This window comes from Sinocyclocheilus grahami, unplaced genomic scaffold (genome assembly GCF_001515645.1).
Source record: "Sinocyclocheilus grahami isolate Dianchi unplaced genomic scaffold, SAMN03320097.WGS_v1.1 scaffold1166.1, whole genome shotgun sequence".
In the NCBI taxonomy this organism is placed as follows: Eukaryota; Metazoa; Chordata; class Actinopteri; order Cypriniformes; family Cyprinidae; genus Sinocyclocheilus; species Sinocyclocheilus grahami.
This window is the reverse complement of record NW_015506345.1, coordinates 232,195-241,499: the sequence shown is the minus strand read 5'-3', so window position 1 is coordinate 241,499 and position 9,305 is coordinate 232,195. Positions and strand designations below refer to the sequence as shown.

At 38.6% G+C, this 9,305-nt stretch overlaps 1 pseudogene; it reads right to left on the bottom strand.

Annotated features, from left to right (window-relative positions):
• LOC107567531 (uncharacterized) overlaps positions 1 to 9,305 on the bottom strand; it is a 105,083-nt pseudogene that overhangs the window by 77,742 nt on the left and 18,036 nt on the right.

The following is a 9,305-nucleotide window of genomic DNA, read 5'->3' as shown; positions in this document are numbered from 1 at the left end:
ATATATATAAATTTTAAAATGCAATAAAATGTAGTATAATCACTTATTATTTTATGTATTTTAGTAAGTACAGGTCAGAATAAGTCATTTTTTTACAGTGTTACACTGAATGAACATTATTTCACTTACATACATTTTGACATTTTATTTATGCAAGCAGCAATGCAGGTTTCAAGCACAAGTAGCCTATGATTTATTTAACAAGCTTGTAACCAAATAAATAAATAATCATGGGATCGACCATTTACAGCCAATAAAGGCAATTTACTAAGAAAATATGTTTTTTAAAAGCTTTTTAACAGTTATTGAGCCACCTATTGTCTGATCTCCATAAAACTTGTTGCTTCTTTAGAATCATATGTGGCCTGTGCTCACCTAACGTTGCGAAGCTTTGAGTTTTCATTTAGGATTAGTGAGCTTTTGGGTACACTTGATCACACTCATTTTCCAAATGACCCTGTTATAGCTGTCCAAACGCCAAAGTTCAACATTTTCTTTATTATCGACCTACACAGCCTAGAGAATTGTGCTGCAGTCATTTTATAGAGGTTGAATACTTCACTAAAGTAATATTTTCAAACAATCTCCAATATTTGATGAACTTTTCTATTGACAGCAGTGATCCTACACTCTAAAAATGCTGGGTTAAATACAACCCAGTGCTGGGTAAAATAGGGACAAACCCAGCAATTGGGCTGTTTTGACCCAGCTGTTGGGTTAAATGTTTAACCCAACCTTCTGGGCAGTAACCCAACCGCTGGGTCAAAACAACCCAATTGCTAGGTTTGTCACTATTTTACCCAGCACTGGGTTTTATTTAACCCAGCATTTATTAGAGTGTAGAACCAAAGTTGTTCAGAATGAGAATATCCATCATATGGTATTAATATTGCAAGCATGTGTGGAAAAAAAAAGTGTAATAGGCCTATATCAGGGCTGTCCAAATTCGGTCCTAGAGGACCGGTGTCCTGCAGAGTTTAGCTTCAACCCTAATTAAACACACACTCTAAAAAATGCTGGGTTAAATACAACCCAGTGCTGGGTAAAATAGGGAAAAACCCAGCAATTGGTTTGTTTTTACCCAGCGGTTGGGTTAAATGTTTGGGTCAGAACAACCCAATTGCTGGGTTTGTCCCTATTTTACCCAGCACTGGGTTGTATTTAACCCAGCATTTTTTAGAGCGCACCTGAACCAGCTAATCAAGCTCTTACTAGGCATTGAAACTTCCAGTCAGGTGTGTTGAGGCAAGTTATAGCTAAACTCTGCAGGACACTGGCCCTCCAAGACCGAGTTTGGACAGCCCTGGCCTATATACTCATTTACTCACCTGAAAAACATGATGGCCCCCAGGTAGCCAATTTCTTTCAAATTTCTCACAGGCCTCTAGGTCCATCAGTCAAACTGGCTTGGTGAGTTTCGTTCCGATCGGCCTCGGTTAACCTTATCTGTGTCCAAAAATCCCCCCATATCCTCAGCGGCAGGAAGGAAGACAGAACAATATAGAGGGAAATAACACCGACACCAAAAACAAATATAGTTTCCCACAGATCATCATATAACAATATGTCACAGGATGCAACGACCATAGTTAAGCTGCTAGTGAAAGCAGTGCATCAGTGTTGAAATCTGATTCTGTTATTTCTAATAACACACAAACATATTTTAGAGACACACAGATTCCTCCTGTCATGAGTGAGTCATATTTTTAATAATATTACAAACATACAACAGATTTTTTCAGATTCATTTGTCTCAGAAAAGAAAATAGTGTCTCTGTTGGTTTTACTTCAAAACACTTTTTCCCTTGGCTGGTGTAAAGGTAAGGAACACAGAAAGGAACATTTCTAAAAATATTCTGCCCATAACAGCTATATTCTATAACAGTTTATAGAAAATCCCAGCTTAACACAATAAAACCAAAAGAGACATGAGGTAAGGCAAATGACACAACAGGTCTTTCCTCCTCACATGCAAACAAATAAAATCAAAGAACTAATTGGGACCTCATAAAATGCTACAGATGTTCACAACCGTTTTTAGCAAGTATACACACATTTGTGAGTACATTTTGCTATAACATTCCTCCTGACACACATTCAGTATTTTTCAGCTTTAACACCAGCATAACAATATTGTGTCTAGTTACAGGCACTGAACATCATAAATACTCTCAGCAAAGTGTTTCACCTGATTTTTTAAGGCCACATTAATACACAAAACAGCTATAAATGAGTCATGGTCGATTCTCTAAATAGTGCCGTTTCAGCTCCTCTTCTCTCCATCATTCCCTAATAATGTCTCTTTCAATGAAAGTATCAAAATGATAAATTACATTATATTATTTTATAAGCAGCCTCGTCCTGAGTCTGATTTAATGTCATACCAAGTCCCTTAAGCAATGTCTTTCGGATTCGGTGGCGAGATGTTAACATCATTCTCCTGTATCAAAACACAGATTCACAAATGGTCAAAGTAATGAGGAGGATTGATGAACAGAGAGTCATATATCTTGTTAAATGAGTTGTGTGTGATACTTACATTTTCTTTATTTGCGGTTTATATTTCTTTTGGCGACAGTAAATCACACCAGCAGTTACAGTCGCACTCACCAGCAGAAAAACAACGATAACACATATCCCCACTGCAGGAACTGAAGACAGTCGGTTAGTATTACTACAGCGTGAATGATAATCCATTCAGCGTTTAAGAATATTTTGGATTGATATTTACAACTTTCTAATTTGATCATGATACTGATTTAACCAATAAATAGCAGCCTCTGTTGTTTTTAGCAAGAGCAGTTAAAAACTGCATCAGAGCTCTGAGAGTGGACAGGAAACGATGTTCACAGGATACTCACAAAAGACAGTGACGTTGAATCTCTTCACTCTGGTGACACAAAAACTACTCTTGCTGATGTTGATCTGTAGTGTATAAAGTCCAGCGTCTGTGGTTCTGATATTTGTGATGGTCAGAGATCCAGTCTGATGATCCAGCTTCAGTCGGTCTCTGAATCTCTCTTTACACTGATCATCTGTACAGATCTTACTTTTACTTCTACTGATCCCAGCGATGTGAGTGTAATTATAGTACCACGTCATTAAATAATATTTGATTTTTGTTTCACCGGATTCTAAAGTGACAGATTCTCCGTCTATCACATGTCTGATTTGAGTTCGTTCAGTAGCAGACACACCTGAAACACAAACCAACAGCTGCTGGAGGATCATTTTGTTTGTTATTTCAACAGATTATAACAGAAGCTGGTCAGAGTTGGATGATTATTCACTGCCAACTTCATCTGAACTCAACTGCAGCTTCTTGTGAAAAACTGCAGCTATCTTTTAATAGACAGAATGATATTGTGTGTTGCTGTGGACACTTATATTGCTGTCATTATAGTTATTGTCCTAGTTTGAATAGGACTTTAGTTTAAAATCAGAATAAGCTGTTTAATAATGTATTGCAGAGGCCTTCAGGTTTTTAGAGCATGGACCCCCTGAGGTGATAGAGTCATGGAGCATTAATAGAAACCAACCAGTTATATTATGTTAAGACAGTAGATCAGCTCTACGCACGTCATTGTTGTTGCACATGCGTCAGTGTCTGTATATTACATTTAATTATTACAATTGAGTTTTTGCATCATAATAAACACACATGTTGCTTTATTAAAAACTGAATCTCCCTCCTTCACAGACACTGTATCAACACCAGACACACCTGCAGAACAAACAGTTAGCATAAGCCAAGCGAAATATACAATAGTGCTGAGAAAATTACTTTTTTCCCCCTACACTTCTCAAAGATTTTGAGTAGAGAAATATGCCTGGATTCAAAACACGTGCAAACAAACAGCAGAAGAACATCACTGATTCACACATTCACTCATCAGACAAACATACACGATTCTCATAGATGATCTTAAACAATACACAATACACACTACTAGATCATGCCTCCACACCAGAAATATCAGATCCAGCCCCAGACGCCATGCAGATCCTGTCAGAAAATATCTGTTTTGTGTGGTAACAGAACAACTAGTCAGCAAAACTGTCAAATACCCAAAACCTGTTAACAGCAAGTCTTGTCTAGTACTGCAAACTGTAATAACAGTCTTCTATGAGCCAAGAAGTTGACTGAGTAAACAGTGAAGAGCAGAAGCAGGAAACAAAGTGATGAAGATAAAAAAAGGAGCAGAGTGTATTGACTGATCTTAGCTGCGTATGTTTCAATGCTCAGACTTCGTCTGACCTGTAAAGCCCTTCACGGGTCTCAAAAAGATATCTGTGGAACAGCGGAAAATAGACTGTAACAAATAAAGGTCTTACCATTGTGGAGTAAAAACAAGATGACGGCAAGCAAATTAAAGAGAGGCTTCATTTTCACCACTTTTCCCTTAAGAAAATTAATCCGGATTCAGATTCATAAAAGTGCTCTGTTCTTCTGCTTTAGTGGCGATGTGAATTTATTGCTAGTTCAAGGGAAAGTGACATCGGAGCCTCCCCATGGAAGGTAGAGCGATGAAGTAGTGAACGTTTTTATGCTCATGCAAAGCCATCAGCAGAGTCCAGAGAAAAAAGACAGAGCATCATCTTTTGTCCCATTAGCACCTGCTGGTACATGTTTTGACTGTATTAGGCATGGCATGGCAATAGAAATGTCACTCCACAAACACACACACACGCACACGCACACACACACGCACACGTAATAAATCAAGCAAGCAAGCAAATAAACAAATAAATAAATAGGGGGAAAACTACATAAAACAAATACAAATAAAATAATGAAAATAATTATACAAATGCAAAAATATAAATATAGAAATGCAAATACATCAAATAAAAACATAAAAACAAATAATAATAATAAAAATACCAAACAAACAAACAAAAAGTGTTACAGGTCCCAGTAAATGACAGAGAGGTTCTTTTTGAACATTTGGTCCAAATAAATTTTAAAAAAGCATGTATCCCATGAGAGGACTCCAATGAAAAGCTGTAGAACTACTTGAACTCATATTTATCATCGCTTGGAGAGGAATCAAGTTGGCTTTGAGTACCGTTATGAAGGAGTGGAATCCTGGAGCCATTGTAGCTTTCATAACAAAAAAAAATATAATAAAATAATAATAAAAAAAAAATAATAATAATAATATATATATATTTGTTTCTGCTTGAATAATTGTTAATCAAAGTAACAATCAAGTTATTAATATTGAATGAAGTTACTATACATTAGTAGATAGACACCTAAAATACATCAAAATGGTCATTGGCCTCCCATTTATGTGACCAATTATGGCCAGAACAAAAAAAAGTTGAATACGTTTTCATGGTTTCTCCTTTTCTTTGGGGAGCTGCTCTCATTGTTTCTGACCATTCATTGATAAAGTTCAGAGCTGAGCCAGGCAACCTTGAAGTACAGATAAGTGTTCTCTGCGTATGTGTGCGAGTGTCTGTCTTTGCAGCTAGATGCAGAGAGAGCGCTCTAGGAGGAAACCATCATCTGCCCTCACCCTGATGTCCGGGGTATCAGATATACCTGGAGTCTGACCTCTGATCACTTGTCACCTAAATAATCACTAGAAGATATGCTTCGAATTTACGTCCATGTGTGGAGATTTTCTAAGTTTATCTATGTTTCAACCAATCAGAATCCTCCGTACCTATATGCATTGACGTAATCAGTGACCTCTGTTAAGAGTATAATTGCTGATGTTTTGAGCATGAACGCAGAGCGGCCTACGAACTCCATCGAGAGTGCTGAAGCTGACTTCTTTAATTGATCGCATCTCTGAATCCTGGTCTTTGTTCATCATACTGTACCTGGTCCTTGGGTTTAACTGTAAATTCCCATACAGTTACAAACAAACCTGGCTCAGGGCCACAAGCAAATTAAATTAACCCAAAAGTAGATATTTATTATGGTATTACATTATCGAATTAAGCAAACAACACCGAATCAGGAAAAAAAAAATCGCCTCACACTGGGAAAGAAGAGCCTTCGTATCAGTCGATTCATCACATGTAAGCTATCAGCACGTGCCGCTTGACTCCACCCTAAATACACACAAAGAGAGAACACACAAAACAAGACAACCGCCACCTGTTAAATGGAAAATGCAAATAAGGGAACAAAAGCTAGGCAGGATTATATCAGTAGATAGGTTGTAGTATGCTATGTTCAAGCATATGCAACCAGGAACAAGTCTGGAAAAACAGCAGCAGAAACGATATTCAATGTCAATCTCGTTCTCATTCTACGCTTTGGATATTGTTGCACACTGGCTGCACACTGCGTACAAAATTGCAAATGAAAACAGCAAATATAGTGAAGGGGGGGGTTGTGATCATTAGTAAATACAAATTGCTATTTCGTTATCCAAAACACGAGAAATGTGGACCAGAAAAACATCAGGATAGTAACACAATAAAGATGTAACATTACCAGTACCGGTAGGAATTAATTCAGTACCATAACATCTTTACTATTTCTTAAAGGTGAAGTTTTTTTATGCTAAAATACATTATCTTAACCAGGGGTGTCCAAACTCGGTCCTGGAGGGCCGGTGTCCAGAAGAGTTTAGCTCCAACCCCAATTAAACACACTTGAACCAGATAATCAAGCTCTCACTAGGCATACTAGAAACTTAAAGGCAGGTGTGTTGAGGCAAGTTGGAGCTAAACTCTGCAGGACACTGGCCCTCCAGGACTGAGTTTGGGCACCCCTGATCTTAACCAAGTTTATTGTTCGTTGATTACTATGTTAACATCGAGCACCTTTGAGAGTGTCCGCTCAGATGTGTCAATCACTTTCCATAACCAATAGCATGAGTTTGGGGCATGGCTACTGTAGCAGGCGGAGCCAGAGGGTGTTTAGCCATTACAAGACAATGACTGATCTCGTACATTGGAAAATACATTCAACTTCAGTTACAGAAGTGCAAGACAAAAGTCACTGCATTTAGACCTTCAGGTCAAGAACATGTCAAAGAGAATGTGGTATTACGATGAAACGGGCAACAAGGGCGCTTCAATCCTATGCAGCATACAGACAGTCGGCCGTCAGACAATGTAGGGTGGTTTTTAAGCATCAGTCAGCATTGGTTTTTCGGTGTGTTCCGCACTGTTGGCTCTAGTCGGATGCCATCAGCATTTTTTTCAGCATGTTACATCGTCTGCAAAAAAAGAGAACTCAGATTGGCTATTAAGTTTAGCAAATGAGTGCATAAGAAAAAACAGAAATGACGAAAGCAAACCAAAGATGAGTAAAAAGGGAATGCAAAGATACTTCTTTTCATTCTATCCATGTCTTTCTTTCTAAATCAATAGGAAGAAGATCAAGGGCTGACAATGCCAGTGCCATTTGCGATTCAGCAGAAATGACAGAAAAAAGTGCTTATTTTTGGTGCGTTCCAAACGGAATTATATCGCCCTCCGAAGGGCACTTCGGAGTGAAAACAATCATGGCCGCCATATTGAAGGGTCGTTCCAAACTGAAGAGCTCAAAATTGGCCACTTCAAAGGGCCCTTTGGAATGAAGGATTGTCCAACTGATGGACACTTCGGGCTCCAATGATCCTTTGCGCAGATTCTCTGCATGATGACGGCACCTCCGTGTGGGCACGTGATGATGACGCAGAAGGGCACTTCAAGAAACAGTTGTTTGGTCCCCTACACCCTTCACCCCTTCAAAGCTCTCACTCCGGAGGGTAAACCCTATAAAGGGATTAGGGCATAGGGATGAGCCCTTCCGAATGGAACGCAGGGCCAGTATATCCACAGTTCTAGTTCTCCCGGTTTCCCTGTTTAAATGCCGAAAACAGACTACTGCCACCTGCTGGTATGGGAGAGTTATATTTTCTCAAGCAAGCGCAGAGCATACATGCTAGCTGGTCATCGGCTGTAGTCTGTCCGGTGTGTTCTAGTGCAATTTTTTATTTTTTTCCCCTGATGCAGTTGATGTGAGACAATGCGAGGCAACGCCACAGTCGGTTTTCCTTAAGGCTAGATTTTTGGCGTCGGTTTGATGTGTCCCTACCCTAACACAGAGTGAAAAGTGACACAACTGCTTCAAAAAAGGAATGATAGCCAGCTTTGTGGAAAGCTGTGTAAGAGTTCGGACCAAGCATTTGTGTACATTTGTTAATTAATTAGACATTCTATGTATTTTTTTAACTTATTAATGAATAATGTTCTTTAAAGCCCGTGGCACACCAAGTGGATATCAAAGAACTAGCATTGACTGTGTTGTCATTTTGTGTCAACTGCATCTCAGCCAAAAAGCTTTGCTTGAACACCATAAGGACTACAGGTGACTGTCAACACGCATGTGCCTGCATGTAAGGAAATAACAGTCTATATCAGCCGGTATCAATAGTCAATATTCATCATTCAAAAAGGGAAACTGAAACTAGGACTGCAGATATATAAACTGTAACCACATCAGCACTTGCTTACCATTATTTTTAGGGCTGTGATGTCGGGCCATTGTTGAGCATCTGTCGTGCTGGTTTTTGTCGCAGCAAGTGTACAATCGAGTGTAGCACAAGTACAACACGAGTTTTCTGGCCCAACATCACGGCCCTAAAAATGCCCTAATGGGTTTGAACTCAATGTTTTATCAAAACCGCTTAAAGCTACAGTAGTAGCCAACAAAACGTCTGGTATATTATTTAGCATATTGTTGAGCTGTCAATCTGTGTATGCTGTCAATGACACATGATAGGTAAGAGTCTAGTTTAACCGCTTACACTGATTTGACTGTTTATTAATTGTTTCTTATTGCACTGTAAATCTGTTTTTTGACAGAATCAACTGTGCAGTTCAATAAAAGCAGGACAGGAAGAAGACCCTTCACCTACAGTTAAAAGCGCATGTACAAGAACACACACTCTTCATTTCTCAAGAGAACCGACCACAGCAGGTTTCAGTTTGACTCTGAAAATGAGCTGAGAAGATGTCACAATTGTGAGATGGCATATGTTATTAACTTTTTGCACACTTCTCACTGAACAATTGAAGAAAATGTTTCACGTGTTTGTTTTGTTCTGTTTGTGCTGGTGGCGTCTGATTGGTAAGTTATAAATATATATCTTTTTTGGGCTTAATGTCAGTAGAATTCTTTAATAGATGTTAAAAATCACGAAAATTAATGGAAAATTGCGTATTCTCCATTATGCTACCTTCAAATCTCATGCAAGGCCCAATTCTAGAAATGCATTACTGGGGGGTATTTCGAAAACTTAGCAGATTATCTCGCAATAAATCTTAGATTTAAAAATAATAATAATAAT